The sequence below is a fragment of the Miniopterus natalensis genome, chromosome 3 (genome assembly GCF_054644295.1).
Source record: "Miniopterus natalensis isolate mMinNat1 chromosome 3, mMinNat1.hap1, whole genome shotgun sequence".
Classification (NCBI taxonomy): domain Eukaryota; kingdom Metazoa; phylum Chordata; class Mammalia; order Chiroptera; family Miniopteridae; genus Miniopterus; species Miniopterus natalensis.
In genome coordinates this window covers 49,853,793-49,873,962 of record NC_142083.1, presented here as the reverse complement: position 1 = coordinate 49,873,962, position 20,170 = coordinate 49,853,793, and the positions used below count along the sequence as shown (strand labels likewise).

The window sequence follows — 20,170 nt, the reverse complement described above, 5'->3', positions numbered from 1 at the left end:
GAGGAGCCATGTGAACAAGTGGAAGGGAATAAGATAAAGTCACTTCTATTGTGGAGCTTATAGTGGAAAGATGTGAAACAATAAATAAGTCAATACAGCAATTAGCAAGGAAATAACAGAGCAGAGTATTGGAATAGAAGCAAAATGGTATTCAGAGAGGAATCAAAAAAAAAAAGAGGCCCTTTTACACAAGATTGTCAAAAAAGGTCTCTCTAAGGGGGAAGCATTTTTGCTGAGACCTTAGACATGAGAAGAGCATTCCAAGTAAAGACAATAGCCAGTTCCAAAGCCCTGATGTGGGAATGAGCCTGGCATATTTGAGAAACAGAAAGAAGCAAAGTTGGCTTCCTGGGCATGCAACCTGGGGGATTACACAGGGTTTCCATGCTCAGAAGGGCCCCGTTTAATGTTCTCCTGTTGCCATCTTGGAATTCTTATGTTCCCATAAATTATGTTCCTGTAAATTCCTGGAAAGAAATCTAATAGTTAGAGTGGGGGGTGTGGAGTGTATGTGCACCTGCACGTGTGTGTTGGAATGGGGCAGGTGTGCATAAAAATAAGGTCAGTAAGTGATATTTCTGGGCATTAGTATAGTTTATGAAGGATTGATTGCACTTTACAATGCAGCCTTTTTTGTCTGCATGGTAGAAAGTGGGAGCACTGTTTTGTTCTATATTTACCCAAATCTTCACATACGGATGATAAACTCCTCAAGGGTAATATTGGTCTCTTCTGTGTATTGTGTACACTTCATAACGCTGTGCGATTAGCTATTCCACAAATACTAATTGCAGCTAAGAGGAATTTTCCATCTCTTTTAACCTGATAGGGCTTTTTTGGAAAAAAAATAATAAGGCATTTAGTGTTCACATTTGAATTTTTGTTTTCCTCCCACAGTTAAATTGTAGTAGCAAATCTGCATGACCTTTTAATAGTCAGGCCAAATCACATCAAATTGCTGATATTCAGCCATATTTTGGACCTAGAAAATGGCAATTTCAATAGTTCATGGCAGATTGAAATCGCAGGTTTATTTAAAGAAGTAAAATAGGAACCTGACAAGCATCTTTGTAACCCCTGCAGGATTTATTTAAAAGGGAGAAGAAACAGCTAGCGCAGGGCTGTTCATTAGCGCACCACGCTGAGCAGGGCTGTCGGGTCCGCACCCGGGGGCCTCCTTAGAGGTGAAGCCTCGCCGCAGCGAGGCCGTTCTGCCAGTCAGCAGCTCCCCTCCCCCAATAGTGGGTCTGTGTCTTGACACCCACTTTCTGCTACATTCTGCATTATAGCAAGTGGTGAGTTGCCAGGATTTACTATGTGAGTGGCCTAGGTCCATGTCATAGTTCAGAGTTGCAACAGGTGACAGGGCTTTGGTCGACGTGTTGTTATTTACTGATGACCTTTCTTCTGAGCAAATCCACTTGCATTTGTTGATGGTTATGATGATTACCCGATGAGCACTAAGTGCAATGACATTATAGGGTCATGTGACAGAATCTGGGCAGCAGAGGTCTATGTCATATCAGGATTTCTCTGATCAGCACAAAGAGGTGATTTTATCATTCAAGCTGACAAATTCTCAAAAGCCTCTTCCGTATGAGGTGCTTTTGTTGTTTGCTTCTTAACTTTTCTTTTGGTTATTGGTTCTAAATAATCATTGTCAAGTTGCTTCATATCGGGTATTCTTTTGCATTTTAGAATACAATAAAATCCATTAGTATATGGTTCTTCCTCTTGCATGTTCCATTTCTGCATTTTATTGTTTTCTTTGGTTGCCCAAAATCTCCTACACTTTGAACGTTTTGAACCTAACTACACCTTTTTGAGTCAGTAGTGGGATTATGAAGTAATTTCTTAGTAACACAACAAAAATGAAAAACTTCTAAGAAGTTTTAGTCTTACCTCAAAGACATTTTTCTTTTAATTTTTGTTGTTGTTGTTCAAAATATTACAGATGTCCCTTTTTCTCCCCATTGACCCCTTCCACCCCTCCCCCTCCCCAGTCCCTCTCCCCACCATTGTCTGTGTCCTTGGGTTGTGCATATATGCATATAAGTTCTTTGGTTAATCTCTCCCCCTCCACCCACCTTCCCTCCTCCATCCCTCTGATATTTGTCAGTCTGATCCATGCTTCCATGTCAGTGAATCTATTCTGTTCATCAGTTTATTAAGTTCTTTAGATTCCACATATAAGTGAGACCGTGTGATGTTTGTCTTTCTCTGCCTGGCTTATTTCTCTTAGCATAATATTTTCCAGATCCATCCGTACTCTCCCAAAGGGTATGAGATCCTTCCTCTTTACAGCTGCATAGTATTCCATGGTGTAAATGTGCCACAGCTTTTTCATCCACTCATCTACTGATGGGCACTTGGGCTGTTTCCACATCTTAGCTATTGTAAACTGTGCTGCTATGAACATAGGGAAAAAAAACACCTAACCATTTCTTAAATATATTCATTATTCACCTCTTTATTTTCCCACTAACTGTCCACGGCCTTCTGCTGATAGGTGATTATATATTATCTACTCAATTCCAGAACCCTGAGTTAGAAGATTGTGCTTGAATTACTTTCCTATGCTCAAGCTGCACAGGGCCTCCAAATTTTAAAAGTGAGAAAACATCCAATCATTTGGATATTGTAATCTATATAGTTTTCCTCCTGAACTTTACTCTGGCACTAGATATATTTCTCCAATGAATGAATGAATGAATGAACGAATGCTCTCAAGGAACTTATGGTCTAGTGATGGAATCAGACAGACAATGGTAGCAAAATAAGATGTGCTATGATAAGGGGAAGTACAAGTATTTACAAATGTTTAGAGCAGGAATTTGTAATCTGGCCTTGGGGAGTCAGGGAAGGCTTCCTGACATCTAAGCTGAAATTAAACCTATTTCAAAGTCTGCACATGCCTCATTTTCCCCTAGACTCGTGCAACCCTAAATAAATGGCTGATATACTTCAAGATTACTTTCCACAGAGCACAGTGCCCCTTCCTGTGTTCTACGCCTTTCACTTTTCCATTCCCTAAGAACGTGTTCTACTCTCTGGCTACAAAGGGCTTGTTTAAACCTTTCATGCTGCTTTATTACCAACCAAAAGTTGTGTGTTCTGTGATTGATTACATTGGGCACATAAATTGTGAGAAAAGATGTAAATAATGTGATAAACTGCTATGTTCAAAGACAGCTTTTAGAGACAGAGTTTTCACTTAATCCAAAGGAGTGACTCTAATGTTGGGAGTTTCCATGGTTATGGCAGGTGAATGGAAGGTGTTTTTGAATCAGAGGCTATCGGGAGCTTCCTCGATATTCCACGAAGAAGCAAACTGCACACATTTGCCACAAGTTTGTCCTTCTAGAAGCAATCTTCTTATTTATTCGATGGGGAAAATGGAGAAGGGAGGAAAATCAAAGAGGTTTAGAAGTAGAAATATAAACAAGGAAATGATCAAATATCTTCCACCTTCCTTTCCAACTGTAATTTCTGCTACTTCTTAGAATAAGTGACACCTTCATTCTACAGCCAGCCTTACCCAGTCAAGGCAGTGTGATACTGTGCAGCAGGAGCATGGACCATGGTGTCATAGAATTTGGGGTGTGAATCTTGGCTTTGCTAGTTGCTAACCGTATGGCCTTGGGCAAGTCACTCAACCTCTCTGCACCTGAGTTTTGCTCAGATATAAACACATTAATACCTCACTCACAGAACAGGTATGGGGATTATATGAGATAACTAACATCTGCTATACACATGTGTTATAGCAGAGTGGTTGTTATATTGGGAAAGTTCTACCGGAATAGTTTATGAACAAAGGGGACAATTACTGTAAAAATAGACAAAGTAATAAGTACAGAACAGTTTTAATCTTTAAGAGAATTCCTGTGAAGTTTTATTTGCTTATTATATGCATCCCACCTGCCCCAACCCTCCGCCTCAAACCCAGCTCAAGTGTATTAAACCCAGCTCAAGTGTATTGAGAGCCAGGGTGAAGGTGTAGAGGAAGAGATTTGGGTTGCTATATAGTAAGCTTGTCAGTGCTCATGCTCTGCGACCAAAGATATACTTTTGACCTCTCTCACATGTGGTAGAAACTATTGCTCCGGGAACCCCACTTCTAAGGACGGGACACTTTTATGCAAGAGAGAAGCTCTTGTCCACTTTGTCACTTGGCAAAAGATTTTGCTGTGCTTCTTCCTGACAGCAGGAGAAAAGGTAGCTCCCTTTTATTATGATCACCTCATATTTTATTGTCCCATCAAAACAATAAAATGCCCCTGAAAATTGTTCCCAGGCTCTGTTTTTATATATATGGAAGAAAATCTCATTGTTGAACTGAAGTACCGTTATTATGACATTACTCACTGAGTTTCTGTAAAGCTTGGCTTTCCAAACAGAAGGCTGATTATGAACCTGTGTCGTGTAGAGTTGGGGGTCACATTTAAACCGTTTTCAAGGACTAGTTAACTTGGGAAACTGCTGAGTCAGCAGCCTTCTAATAAGAGTTTAAAGAGAAAGGAGTAAACTATTCCCTGACTCTCCAGCCTCCAGAAGAATCATGGTTTCTTCAGACCTCTTTTATACTGAAAGATGAGTTCATGAGATTGTCTTCACCATTATGCCTGAAAGAGTGTCATTTCGTTACGTAAAGTTTTGAATCCCCTCTGTCTCTGTATCCTGCCCACAGAGGTAGTTTAACCCCTGCTTGCTAACTCGGACTCAGAAGGTTTGATTGTCCCCCTGGAGAGGTGAAAATATTTGTAGCTAGAAACAGACTTGTCCAGGAACAGCCTATGTTGAACAGTTTAGACTATCCTCAAAAAAGGAAACAAAAAACAGGTTCAAATTGGCTTCCCTTTTAAACCTAGAGATTCTATATTTCTTTGTGATTTCTCTACTCAGAAACTGCTTAAAGCAAGCTGCAGTTTTAGATGACTTATTTCTCAACCGAAGTCTGGATACACACAACCAGAACAAATGTTTGCCAAGGGATTTCTTAAAAATTTGGAGGTAATTTCGGTTGAGACTTATTTTGACATAATAATTGTGATTGATCTAGAGGAAATTTTCATTAGATATCTTGCAAAACACTGCCTCACTATCTTGCTATATAATTCCAGAATTCAAAAATTGGAAGGCAAGCCATGTGCATGGTAGCTCCACTTCTCTGCATTTTATTCTTCACCAAGGGACTAAGCCTTTGGCCTTCAATTTTCTTATATATGAAGGGGAAAAGAATGCAGTGTTTCCTTTGAAAGATAATTTCCAATGTTAATCAGCTCTGAACCACTAGTACATTTTGGCTTCTGCAGGTTTCATGACAAACCACTTAGTTAAGTTTACAAATACTGAGATTAGCATGTATATTACTCTTAAAGAATTGATTATTTGATGAGGGATGTTAAATGGGTGCATACATTCTATGTATTTTATGTGCACTATATCATTTAACCTTACCCCCTATGCAGTAATAACATTCCCAATTTTTAAGGAGGAACTGAGGCTTCAGTTGGTTATATAACTTGCCCATAGTCACGTAGCAAGTGAGTGGCAGAGACAGGGTTTCTCCTGTAGTGTGATAAGGGAAATAGAAAAATGCTAAAAAGATTCAAAGTAAGAAATCACATGTGAGTGAGGGAATAAGAAAAATGTACAAAGAGGTTGCATTAGAATTGATAATTAAGAGATGCATAGGATGGAAGAAGACCAGAGTGGAAGGGGTGCTAGAAAGACTAGAGGCAGAGAGACCACTCACGTTAGGCACTCAAAAAAGTGTTGAATGGCTGCCCGGTCGGCGAGGCTCAGTGGCTGAATGTCAACCTTGTGAACCAGGATGTCACGGTTCAGTTCCCGGTCAGGGCACATGCCCAGGCTGTGGGCTCGATCCCCAGTCAGGGGCGGGGGGATGCAGGAGGCAGCCGATCAATGACTCTCTCTCACCATTGATGTCTCTATCTCTCTCTCCCTCTCCCTTCCTCTCTCTCAAATTAATAAAAACATATTTTAAAAAAATTGTTGAATGAATGAATTGGTACATGCAAGACAGTATGAATGAATTGGCAGGGGCTGCAGAAACATGGTGACAGTTGCAACTGAAGAGAGAATAACAGGAGAGACACTGTAAATGCAGACTTGCAGGACTTAGCAACTGATTGGGATCTGGGTAACAGGGAGCCAGCGAGAGAGCATGTTTGGACTTGCACAAGCTGGATCTGTAACCAAAGGCATATATTTTGAACTGCTCCTCAAAGAATGGAAAATGGTGTCTGGGTTTTGGAAATAAGGTCATCATCCACACCTGTCAGTCAGCGTAGTTGTTAGTATAGCAAATAATTAAGTTTAGGAAAAGAAATTAAAAATTTGAAAACACTTTTAGGCCATTGCTAATTTTGTACAATGTTGCCTTTACATATAAGTGAGTTATTTATGTGAAGAGAGAGAGAGAGAGAGAGAGAGAAATTGGTAACAAAAATATTGCTTCTTTCCCAGAGAAGGTTGTATTTGCACATTTTAGATAGCTGCCTTCCAATGTCTTGGGATTATATACCAAGAGAATGAGATTTAGCAGAGAGGAGCTGTGACCAGGCCAATTAGAGCATTTCCTTTTAATGTTGAAGTTCTGGGAAGCTGATTTACATTGAGGAGAAGTTTGAGGCAATGTTCTGGGAATGTGAGACCGAAATTTCCAGTCTGTCAACGTCTTTAGGAGAATTGTAAAGGTTGTACCTGGAATTTAATTATTAGTGTGACCGCTTTTGAACTCCCCAAATATAGGAAGGCTTTTGGTTTAGGTTTTTAAATGCTTTAAATCCTTTACATGAACTACTGGAAAAAGACTAGATGGTGATTCATTCAAAAGTAATCTGTTCATTCATCATCAAGTGGAGAGAGCCATGTTCTAGCAGGTAGTTCTCCTTAAATAACTCAGCATCTCATAGTCTCAACAAGAGCCGTGTCCACAGTAGTTAGGACAAATGTCTAGGAAAACAAGAACAAGAGGGAACTTTTGGCAAAGTTAAGCTACCAGCAGATACGGATCTGGGGGCTTTGATCCTGTCTTGATGTGAAGGCTTCAGATGTTAATGATGACTATAAAACAGTCCAGTATGGAAGCATCTTAGATAAAATTCTTGTAATTTTTTGGCCAGGAACCCAAAACTTGCTTCAGTCTGTGGCTGTAATTTTTTGTGCCAAATAAGAAAGCACTTTGCTGGCTCTTTTTTTTATAGAAGGGCCAAATGAGATAGATTGGAAATATGTACTTTGAACAGCGAGGCAGAGTCTCAGGAAGTTTGCCAAACAAGATTTCCAAATAAAATGGTTGGGACAGAAAACAGGGATGGACTCTGCAGATGTTGGATGGGTTCCACCGGCCATCTGTGCAAAGAGTTACTTGGTATCACATCAGCTGAGAGCTATGAAGTAGCACAAAACTATCAGCATTAACTTCATTGTTAAATGGGTCCATTTATTTACCAGGCAGACCTCTCTTTACCAAGATAAAGTATCTGGATGTATGTGCATTTCCTGTGAGAAACAATAACGATGACCAAAATTATTTAAACATGAAGGAATTTCATCCATCGAACTATTACCTCAGTGCTAATGCATTAGCAGTCAGTGAAGGCAGATTAATTTACTTACGTTGAGCTAAGTGCATTCTTGGCTCGCAAAGGGGAATCATTTGCTCACTTAAGCCAGAGATCCCATTTTTGACGGCAAATGTCACTGCCTGGATTTCCCTTTGACAGTCTGGCAACCCCGCACCCCTGTTATAGTATCCATTTATTTGTCTTATTTTCAGCCAGATTAATCCATTCTGTTTTGACAAGTAGACTGATGGGTAATTGATAACTGTGATAGACACAAACAGAAGAGTTGGATGCTGAATAATTCAGCACTTTTCAGTATCAATAAGAGAACAGGTTGAAGAATTTGTGTCTCTATTTACACTTAAACTAAACTAAGTCAGCCCAGACATTTATGCTGCCAGTCTATCAGAAAACCAAACAGTGTACATTCGGTTTCCACCCGACAAAATGTTTTATAAGCTTGTAACAATATGTGTGAAGCTGCCAGAATAATAAATAGGTACAGCAGCCCATGCATGCTAATGTTATGTTGTAAGCAGTTTTGTTGACAAGTGCTAATACTTCTTTCATACTATCATCAAAAGCAGCTAATACAACAGCCATTATTTGCTGGCTTTCCAAGCAAGACATGATGGATTGTGACCTTAATATGGGTTAGCCGAGTTTTGAAAGTTAAACAACTTGCAATAAATCATAGAATTATTACAATGCAGTTTAATTGGTTAAGGACTGTTTATTTCCTAAACAGGGTGAAAAATTTCTGTTTCTGCACTTTTAATTTGCAAAGTGCATTTTCATTATGAATGGCAGTTTAATATTCTGCTCTTTTGTCATGCAAAATATGCAACACACAGGCAATCTATTAATTGGACAAAAATGCATTGCAAGCGTAAATTATCCTTTATATCATCACTTGTGAGCTTTTACATCTATTAAATGTGTTAAATGGAACACAGTTAGACTGTACAATGTGCAGGCTACTTCTGAAATTTAAGTCAAGCTCCAAGATGATTTTAGTGACCTTTATTTTTGGCAAAATAAAGTAATTAAGTAATTGTAAATATAAAGGGCAATTTAAAGAGTTACTGCTTCCTTAAGGCGTAGGTGCATCTGTTGTATTGATTCAGCAGTCACGGGAACAGACAATAGCACTGGTTCATATTGATATGTCTTGAGAAATGGAATCCACCTCAGTATTTACTTCTTTCTTTGCTGCAGTATAATTTGTAGAGCAGAAATTTCCATTGGCAAATGTACAGAAAAAGGTGAGTAAGACAGTAGCAAATTGATATTGCAGCATAGCTCAGCATAATGGAATAGTCACCTCCATATGTTTTGGTTCAGTGATGTGCCTTTGCACGGGGCTATTTAGAGTGCGGAAACAGTAACAAAATACTTTGTACTAGGAATGTTGATATGACATATGCTCGATTTTAAGAATGCCAGATACCTCAATGTGTTCCTATAAGAGTGCCTTAAAATGTATGCAACCTATTCATTCACACACAACCCTGAGCCCGTTTCTCATATTTATTGACACCTGGGCAGGCCTTTTACAAACTTAAAGCGTCCACTGGCTTCAAACGTTTTCCACAAATTGGCCCAGCTGAAGCAGAAATATTTTTGTGCTGCCACTCCAAATCTCCTTCCAAGATATCGATCGTCAGCGATACAAACTGAAGGCTGAAAGTATACTTCAGATAGATATTCCATTCATTTTTCCTAGAGGGAGAAAACGATTGTGTGAGAATGTGCATTCTGTTGTTTTAAAAGAAAAGCTAAAGAACAATTTTTTCCATTTAAATCATTCACAAAGCAATACGTTAAAATAAACCATCTAGAACTTAAATGATGAGAAAAGTGGAGACCAAAAGTTGTGCAAATTGAGAAAAATTGTTCATCTTTATTTATGGTATATAGTAGCACAATAATGCTTCAGGTTCTTAAAGATTTCATACTAAAAAAAAAGAGAAATCTAGTTATAGATTTTAAATTTTGCACTAATGTTGATCATTTCCCCGTCCACTTAAATGCCGTGCTTACCTAAGCTTTGCAGATTCTCTGCATCAGAAAAAAAGAAATGGGGAAGGGGGAGAGTAGAGAGGGAGACAGGAGAGATAGGGAAGTGGGTGATAGGAGAGAGGGGGAGACGACTGCTGTGTTCTGTTGATTGTACTTTTTTGCTGTAACTCATGATTGCTAATGCAATAGTATACTGACCTGTAAGTAATATGTAATTATTTTGATCAACTATCATTAAGCATTACAAAACACTAAATTTTGATAATGATTTAATGTTTTAATCTTATTTTCTGAATTTTATAGATAAGAAAATATCAGAAAGATAACCAATATTTAGAAAATATAGGTAAATATACCCGAAACTCTTAACTCATGAAGCTAATAGGAAGTTGAATTGATTACACTACTTCCTGGGGGACTTTTCAAAGTCATTAGTTAATAGACAAAATCTGTATTCTATGTAAAGGTTAGCAGAGTTCCTGAAAGCTCAGATACATAAAACTGAAAGTTCAATGATTATAAACTTAAACATTTTATCAATATGGTTTTTTAAGTTATCATTTTTAAATCACTTAATTAAATTTATTGGGGTGATATTGGTTAATAAAATTATATAGGTTTCAAGTGTATAATTATATAGTAACATCATCTGTATATTGCATTTTGTGTTTAGCAGCCAAAGTCAAATCTCCTTTTGTCAACATATGACCCCTTTGCCCTTACTGCCTCCCCCACCCCCTTTTCTTTCTGGTGGCTGCCATACTCTTAATCTGTTGCTGAGTTTTCATTTGTATGTTTGTCTTATTTGATCATGTGTTGCTTTCAGTTTTACATCCCACATGTGAGTGAAATCATATGGTTCTTGGCTTTTTCAGTTTTCATTTTCAGCTAACTTTTCACCATATTTTATTATTAAATTTCAAACATTTAGAAAACTTTAAATAATTGTAAAACAAACACTCAGCTCTGTTACTTTGCCCCTGCTGGTTCCTTTATGTGCCCTTTCACATGTCTGTCCTGTTCCTACCCATCCATCAGTGCATGTTTGATGCATTTCAGTCAGTTGCAGCCATCAGGGACTTGTCCCTAAATACTACAGTGTGCATATCAGTAACTAGACTGCAGATTTTATTTACTGTTCTTTTCTCTTGAGGGTAAATCTGCATATAACAACATGCACTAATCTTAAGTTAGCATTTGATGATTTCAACAAGCTTTTAGTATGCGCCAGCTCATTGATGAGCTCTATTAGATGCCAGCGTGGAATGAGGTTCAGTGAATGCGGGGGCTCGAGGCCCAGGACTGACTGCTCGTCATTGCAGGATGAGCTAATCTGCAAGGCCACTTCCTACTTGGGACATCCACCTCTGGAGGTCTCAAGTTCATTCCGTTTTGCTGTGATGGGTAGTCTATATAACGGGGCTCCACAACAATTGCTATACGATCTGTTGTGTACTGATTATGTGCAAAGCATTTTGCTAAGTGCTCTGGAGAGCACAAAAGAGTGGTAAGACACAGAGACCAAGATATGGAGTCCATCAAAGAGTGTTCAAGTTGTGTGCTACACAACTGCAGTGGAACAGTGCGAGATTCCATGTACTCAAAAGCCAAGTCAGGGAGGGCGAAGTTCCAGGGAGGTCAGAGGAAGATGGGAATGTCCTGGAGTGTCCTGGAGGGCTCCCTACCTCCTGCATCATCTCTCCGTCAGCAACCAGAGTGACCATTTAAAAATTGATCAGGTCCTGTCACTCTCATCTTAAAACCCCTCCATGACTTTCCAGCACACTTGGGAAAACTGCCCACTCCTGCGAGGCCCAGTGTGATGGGGCTTCCCTCCCACCTGTCCCTGCTCGCTTCCCATGTCCTCCTTGCTAGCCTTCTCCTCAAACATACCCCACGCACACCCCACCACAGCCTCTTCTCCTGCTCCCCTCTTTCCCTGAACACGCTCCCCCCAACTCTTGGAACAGCTATTTTATCAGCACTGTAACTACTGGGAAAAGTTATATTCAATCTTGGGCAAGTAGAGACTGTTTTTTAAAAACAGGTCCTTCAAAAAAAATGTTACCAGCATGCTGACATCTTCATAAAAATTAGGGATCCTTGAGGTGTCAAACTGACTAATGCACAAACACTTGAAGAAGCTCAGTATCAAGAAATGAAAGACAAACTTAAATACCTGGGTTTTCATAGGTGTGACCCCTTCCCTTGAAAAGGCCATTTCCATCTCAAATTTCTATTACTGTTTATCATCCAAAAACACTGTTAAGTATATACAAGAATTCCAGTATTTCCCAGGGAACCATGTCAATATGAGTTATAGTATATACTACTTAAATATAGTAGAAATAAGTTCAATCTGCTTAAGACATTGGATCTTTTCAAAGCTGTTCTTAAAGGCTATGAAAGAGAAAAATCATAACATGCTAATTTATAGATTCCCTATTCTTATGTTCCTTGTTCTTGCCTCTACTTGGTCTTAGGCAAAATTCTGCCATTTATCAAAATCACTTCTGTGTCCAAAATCCCATTCCTCAGTATTAAAAATACATAATTTTGAAATTTAAAATAATAGAATTATTTTTTATAAATATATAAATAATTTATATATAAATAATGTATATATAATGTATTAATATAATGAAAATAAATAAATATATAAAACTCATTTAATATAAAATAGAATTATTCTATATAGCATTTTATTCTATACAAACCTTACCTATTACCTGTCAATATATTTTAAAATATTCTGTCACACCTTGATCCCTAACTGCTTTACACAGAAAGGCAAATTAATTTATTAAAAAGGGAAAAAATATTTTCCTTTCTGTGAGTTATGCCAGGATCAGGTCTAAAGCAAGAAATATATCTGTATGATTTTTTTGTTGTTGCAACTATGGAATCTCTCACAACTTTTTATTAAATTGAAATTCCATTACTCTTTATTCCCCAGGGATGGAAAGAATGCACTTTATTTTTTGGCAAAATAAATAAACACCCTCAGTTGGTAAAAATATCAATTACAAGAGTGTCTGCCCTAAAAGTCACATTCATTTTGTTTGTTATTGCAAGTTATTAAAAGGCTTCCAGGCATGCATATAAAACCTGAAAAACAACAGTTGAATCTATCATATTAAATTAAAATCTCTCCATAAAAAAGTAAACCCAAGGAGTTTATCAGTTAGGGAATGCCATGCCACCGCAGAAGTCAATACAAGGAAGACTTTATTAAAGCATAACCAAAACGAAGTTCCACAAGAGCCCTTGTGGGAATTGTTCTGCTTTAGATTCAAATGTGGAGAGTAAAAATATATCAGCGGACCTTAATTTCCTTAAAGTAACAAAGAGAGAAAAGCAAAGCAAATTCCATGACCAACAACTGGAATTACATTTAAGAAAGAAAATGTGGCCTCAAAAAAGGTATATGTGAAACACGTTAGACAGGTCCCTGCTCTCCAAACAGACCACTCACGCTCACTATTTCTCCTCGTGTGAAGTTTCTTGGACCATCTGTCTAACACTGACACACCTTCTTAAGTTAATCCCTGCAATTTTATGTAGCTGCCATTAGCTATTAGTTGGCGGCCCAGCTCATTTTCTTGTCTTTAGTTATTCTTTATTACTTGTTTTATCATTAAATATTCTTTTTGTCATAGTTCTCTATTTTTTCCCCTGAAGCAACTCACATGTTCACCTGTTCAAAAGATGTACTCAAATTTTGAGAAGCAGGCTGTGGCATAGTTAAGATGGTTTTCCAGATACAGCTCCCAGCATGTTAGCTGCAGCTCCATTTCCAGCCAGGTCAATGAGTGTTATCATACCCCTTCTGAGAGCTAATGCCCTATATTATCATGTTAACTGACTACAAAATACTTCATGGAATGGATGTCCCACGTATGTGAATAATCTGTAATTTAACCTTTACCTGGTCTCTAACATTTTATTTAAATAATGCCATGATAAAAATCCTTAAGATCTCTGAACATCATCTAGATAGGTAATGATTAAAATACTAATATTTTTTATATATAAATAGAAAACACAACCCCCAAATCAACAACCATTTTCAGAGTTGTATAGCAAAGCATTTTTCCAGATAGATTTTTTTTAATTCTGTTATTACCATCAGCCTTCCTGCTTTCTTGTGTACCCAGTGAACTACAGAAAGCAAAGTAATAGAAATGCTTTTTAAAAATTATTTGATTAGCTTTGAAAAGAAACAGCTCCCCTAATTAATAAACAGTATGCAGTCTTTCACACTGTTTCCCAAATATGAAGGATATGGAATTACTTCTGCAAACACAGAAAGGAAGTTCTGCACTTGCGGCGAGAGGTGTTTAAGGAAACACCCTGTGCCGCCTGTGTAAGCTTATCCTGGCATTCAGATGAGACATGGGCCCATCTGGAACAATGTCATACAGCACAGAGCTGCACCGCGAGGCCCTGTGCTGCCACATGCAGCGCAGGGTAACGCTGTGACTTCTGTGTTGAAAGCAAAGTCACTGTGAGCCCAGACAACTCTCCAGAACAGTATTCTCCGTGCGGTGACTGAGTGACCAAGGCCGCCTGCACTTTCGCGTCTGCCGTGTTAGCACACAGCCATGGGAGAGTCCACTGGAGGGCCCCTTGCCGCCGGGAGCCAGGTGCTTTGACGTGGTAAACCTGCTTGCAGTCCATAGGCATGCACTAGTCACATGCCTCCATCATAATGAAAAGGGACACATGGACTATTTAGCAAGCATGACTGTGACTGTCAGACTTTATAAGGTCACTTATCATCTAGCTGGGTTATTTTCCCTTCTAGTTTCTGTCATGACTATTCTAAAAATTAAGATGTTTGAGAAAAACTTTTTTTAAATTAATTTTTATTATAAAAGTTAACCTATATTTCCACTGGGGCAGGGGAGGGGGGAACAAACTGAGTTGAACAGCTTTAGCGAAAATGAACAAGACAGCAATCAGTCCTGGCCCAAGTGGAAGCAGTTTGCTTTCCTCTAGTGATAATTTCAGCATTTGCCAGGTTTATAATTTTCTCTTCTTGTCTTCTGAATCCCAGAAGTAGCTGCCATTTCTAAAGATATTTTTCTTATACTTACATTTATGCATCTATAATGTTATTCTCCCTGTCTGAATATAATAGAACTGTTTATGTCACACACAATTGGTGTGTTCAGCTTTCTTCATTTAGGAGATGGCACAACTTTAAAGCTTCACACACTGAGGGCACTCAATAAACGTATGTAGAAAATTTGACCATGTGCATAGCACATGTATATTAAGGCTGTTGACTAAGAAAAATTTAGGCAGAGGAGAACCTCACCCTCTCAGAAATACAGTTGGGTCTCATACAGTAATTAGAGTTGAACAAAATGGAGTGAGGTGACAGTGGGCTAAAGGGGCAGATTCTAGCGTAGAGAGAGAGGAAAATCCAGGGCCTCTCTAGGAGATAACAAGGAAAAGAACTGCCTCTTGCAGGGACAGAGTGGGACTGGGGCATTCCTGGGAAAGGGAGATTTAGTCATCGGCAGGGCTCAAATGAGAGTCCACAAAGAAGCATGCATCTTCAAAGTACATCTTTGGACACCCAGGGAACCAAGCTAACATGTTTACTGTCTGCCCTTGTCCATTGTTAGGTATAATTGCTCTGCAACTCTTCTTTAAGAATATAGTAAATAACTTATTCCTATATAGTTAATGTAACTCATCTTTAGTAATTATCAAAAACATTGGTAGTCATCACTTCATGGTTCAGTTGCCCTTCTCTAGTCCACATTCACCGAAGCAGGGAACCATGGGGCCTTTACTGATAAAGATTTTAATGCTACTTAAAGAAAATTTTAAAAATATTCCCTTCTGACAGGTTTGTATTCTGATAATATCTTATTTGTATCTTTTTTTTTTAATGTTATGACAAGAAATGGATTTGATTTTGAAGACAATCACTTTGAATAATTAACCATGAGTCATTCTAAAAAGCAGAAAATAATTATAGGTTGGACATAAGCTCTTAATGAATGCAAAGGACAGAGTAAAAGACTTTTAGAAATGAGTGGGTAAAAAAGCTGTGGGACATTCACACCACAGAACACTATGTAGCTGTAAAGAAGAAGGATCTCATACCCTTTGGGACAGCATGGAGGGACCTGGAGAATATTATGCTAAGTGAAATAATCCAGGCAGAGAAAGACAAACATCACATGATCTCACTTATATATGGAATCTAAGGAACATAATAAACTGATGAACAGAATAAATTCAGTGACATAGAAGCATGGAACAGACTGACGAATGTCAGAGGGATGGAGGAGGGCGGGTGGGTGGAGGGGGAGAGAGTAACCAAAGAATTTATATGCATGTATGCACAACCCAAGGACACGGACAATGGTGGGGAGAGGGACTGGGGAGGGGGAGGGGGCGGGGTGGAAGGGGTCAATGGGGAAAAAAGGAGACATTTGTAATATTTTGAACAATAAAAAAAAATGAAAAAAAAAGACTTTTGGGAAAACAAACCACCTGATAGAGATGTTAAGATGAATCCAAAAGAGGCCTTTTTTTTTGAATCCGTCTTCAACTAAGGAATTTTAAATGCCTCCCGTTAGAAAACATTCATATTTCTGCAAGACAAAAATTATTACAAGCATATGTTGTTGGTTAGAGAATCTTTAGTGTAACAATTAAAGAAGACATCTTTAATGCTTCCTAAAAGGGAAAATATTATTTCCTTGTTCTTTTCATAACACTTTCTAGATCAGAAGAAAATCTTAGATGGACTCAGAATATCTGCACAGGGATGATTTTAAAATTGTATGTGGGGTTTAACATTTATTTCACTTGGGAAATGTTTATCGAGCGATCGACATGACAGAGCTACACATGTGGCTCTTGTCTTCTGAGAAGAGCTTGTAGGGACAGGACACGTGGCAAACTGATGAGGAAAGTAACAGACATATTCCATTTGCAATCATTTTTATGCAGATCATCAGCAGGACCTAAATGAGCTCACAAAAGGGTGTAGTCTACTGGAAGTACGTTTTTGAGCTAAAGAGAGCCCAGATGTAGGCCTGGACACATGTGCCCCAGATATAGCCTCACAGATAACTAGCTAGTCCCTAACTCTCTGACTTGAAGAAGTCTCATAGTGCTTTTTCATTTGTTTATTATTAATACCATGATTGTAACATGATGAAAATGAAAAGTAATATAAACTTTTTAAAGTTAAAAGTAGTAGCAACAACAAACAGATATAGTAGTATGTGGTCAAAATATAGTTTAATATATTTAATTATTACCACTAAAAACATTGACACTGTTGGAAATGAAGAGTAGCTGGTGTGTATGTGATTAAATAAAGCATAACTTATTTTCATATGAACATCATAGAAAAATAAATGATCCCTGATTGCACTGAGGCATGCTTTCATGATTATTGAGAGCTAATTATGCAAGAGTGTATCTTTGCAAAGAAATACGTAGTGGCATTCCAATCACTGGTCACAAATGGTCCCTTGGCACATATCATTGTGATTTTGCAGGTTAGGTTCCAATTTAGAAGAATAACATTCTTGCTACTTAAATCCTTGCTTTTTTCTACATCACTCTCCTGCCACCATCTAGAAAGTTGTTTTTCTTGATAATGAGTGGGGCCAAGGCTTATGCATAGGAGAAAATACTGGTCTCGCCTCCTCAGAGAAACCGCAGCAGCTCTCCATCCTGTGCCATGGTACCATTCTCTCTTCTCCCCTCTTCCTTCCTCTTACCTGAAATATCGAATGAAATGTTATCTTCAGTGAATCCCCACCTGGGGGAACAGAAAAAGACCTTAAGAACCTCCTTGAATCTTCTCCCATCGGTTATTGCCATAATATTTACACGATTAGCTACGACAGCGCTGCAGTGTAGTCCGGTTGTCCCCCTTTGCCTAGGGTTTCAGGATAACCTGTCCAGTGTTGGTAATGGGTGACTTTCAATGTTCCTTCAACCCTAAAATGTTTTATTACAAGCCATCCCGTGTGGTCCAGAGGTCACCTGGGAGAAAGGGGGAAGGGAGATCACTAAACGGGGAGGAAGGGGCAGGGCGTCAGGCAGAGCCGCACTCTTCAGTGCTGCCGGCAAAGGCCTGGCAAAAGCATGGGCGAGAAAAACGAAGCCCCATACAGTCTCACAAGTCACGCATCCCACCTTCCCAACCTTTACACCTATTCTTTTTGAGCAGGGGAACTGAGTTTTGCCAAAAAAAAGACAAGGTTCTTTGGGAAGAAGGGCAAAGAAGGGGGACTGTGCGGTGTTCCTTCAGAGGCAGGAGGAACTGGCCGAAGAGTAAGGTGGGTGCCTCATTCCCACTTAGGTCTCCCCTGACCTGGGAACCTTAAAAACTCAGGCAGCCAGGGGACGGAGCTCAGCCTCCTGGTGACAGGGTGGACTCATGACTGGAGAATGAGCGGACGCTACGTTTCCCCTTCCCTTCCCAGGGGGCCTTACTGCCCGGTTTTCGGGAACCTTCTCTCCGAACAGTCCCTCATCTGACCTCTTGTGGTCTCTGGCTCAGGAAAACATCTCTCGCATTTGCCTTGACTGAGGGCCTCTTACCTCACATAGAGCTGGGGGCTCAACGCACACATGGGCCATGTCTGATTTCACAGAAGTAATCTTTACAGGCATGGTTTGGTGGGACTTTTAGCCCATCTTTAAGGACATAGAAATACCATTTACTTATAGTCAATAAATATTTTGTGGTTTGGATGGGAATGTCTTGTCACGTGGCAAATCCTAGGAGAAGCCAAGGGAGGGAGCAGACTCCTGTCACTAGGTATAGAAGCCGCTCTAAACTCTAGCTCTTCCTAAAATGCTGGCAAGCTTCCCCCCCCACCCCACCCCCGGGCTACAAGGGTGGGACACCTGGTTCTCAGTGGAAGGACGGGCATTATCAGCACCCTCTCTCAATGTGATCGAAACCCAATACTTTACTCTCTTGGAAGAGAGAAAATGAACTGTAAGAATTCTAATAGCTTTATTTTTAAAATTACAAAATGAGTAAAAAAATATCAAATTTGACGGGGCATATAAAAATCCACACAGATGGATCAAATGGTTAGTGAGCAGTCTGAATTATAGTTCATCCTGATGCATATTTGTTCCCAGGTAGAAGATTCTGCTCTAATATTCAAAATGGGTGAATATTAATAGTCTTCATTCCGACTTTAAAACAAGCCTAAAGCTTTTAGTGCCATTTATTTTTTTTGCATTAGCTCACCATGCGCAAGAAATGTATGAGAGAACCAGATCAAATTATTAATCACACATTTTTTACTTAGAGAAATTTTAAAAACAGCTTTATTGAGGTATAATCGACAATAAACTGTACTATTTAGTGTGCAAGTTAATAAGTTTTCACATAATATGTCACACCCTTTAAACCACCTCTAGAATCCAGATTTTGAGCATTTCCGTGATCCCTCAGGGTTTCCACCTGCCCCATGGTAATGGCCCCTGCCCACGCCTTCCCTGTTCCCAGGCAACCCCAGATCAGCTTTTAGCCATGACAGGTTAGTTTGCAATATTTATTTTTACTCATTTGTATTGCTTTTTATTTATTGCTTATGCATTCGTCTGTTGATGGACACCAGGGTTGTTTCCAGCTTCTGACTAGTACAAATAAAGCCTCTATGAACAGTGATGCGAAAATGTAAATCCTTAAATAGTAGAATCTGAATCAGGACTCCCAGGTTTTTATTTAGTTAGTTTCTCTCTTCTTATGTAAATTTACTTCATTTAAATACTGCAAATATATTTTGTGCAATCTTCTCATAACTTGTAATGTTTTAAAAGAAAACAGTTGTTTCCTTTATAACTCATGATCGCAGCAAGGTGATCTTTATGATCTATTTCTGATCTATCATTATTAAAAACTGTTTTCACCTCAGGTTGATTGCATTCAATTTAGGAACGAGGAGGACTTGGCATGTATAAAGCTTAGTGATCACCAGTGCAAAAGTGAAAAACGGCTGGGAGACAAATACTGTATAAGTAGTAAGGTCCCAAAGTTGAATAAGGTGAATATCATAAGAACAATGACAAAATCTCTGGGTTGAGGTCCCAGGAATAATATCCAGTTAGAAAATAAGAAATAAATTCATTGAAAACAGGAATTTAATGGAGGCCTTGATGCCTGGGTCAGGTTTTAGAAGGTGATGTTGGGAAGAAACATGCAGTGGGAAAGAAGGAACATACATTAGAGCCCAGAGGCGAGATTCGTGGGGTAAACTCTTAGGCAAGTCACTCCAATTTTATCATAGCACACGATCAGCTCTATGGTGTGTTAGCCATCTCCCGTTTCCTCAGACATTCTGGAATGTTTGATTCTGCTCTTTGGTTTAGTTCAATAGCCATTCTTCAGATGCCCACGAAGTAGCAGGCACTGTGCCAAAGCAAGGGGATAAAAGATGCAAGGGTGCCCACGTTCTTGCCCTCAGGTCACTTGCAGCAGGCAAATGCTTTCAAGTGTTTCGGTTTCTACAGATATGTGCGGAATGCTGCTGGGTGGAGAAGAGCCC

General features: G+C 39.0%; 1 protein-coding gene across 3 annotated transcripts in view; it reads left to right on the top strand.

Moving 5' to 3' along the window:
• The window catches only part of KIAA0825 (KIAA0825 ortholog), a 322,549-nt gene that overhangs the window by 247,872 nt on the left and 54,507 nt on the right, over nt 1-20,170 (top strand). The gene's annotated exons all lie outside the window — the stretch shown is intronic.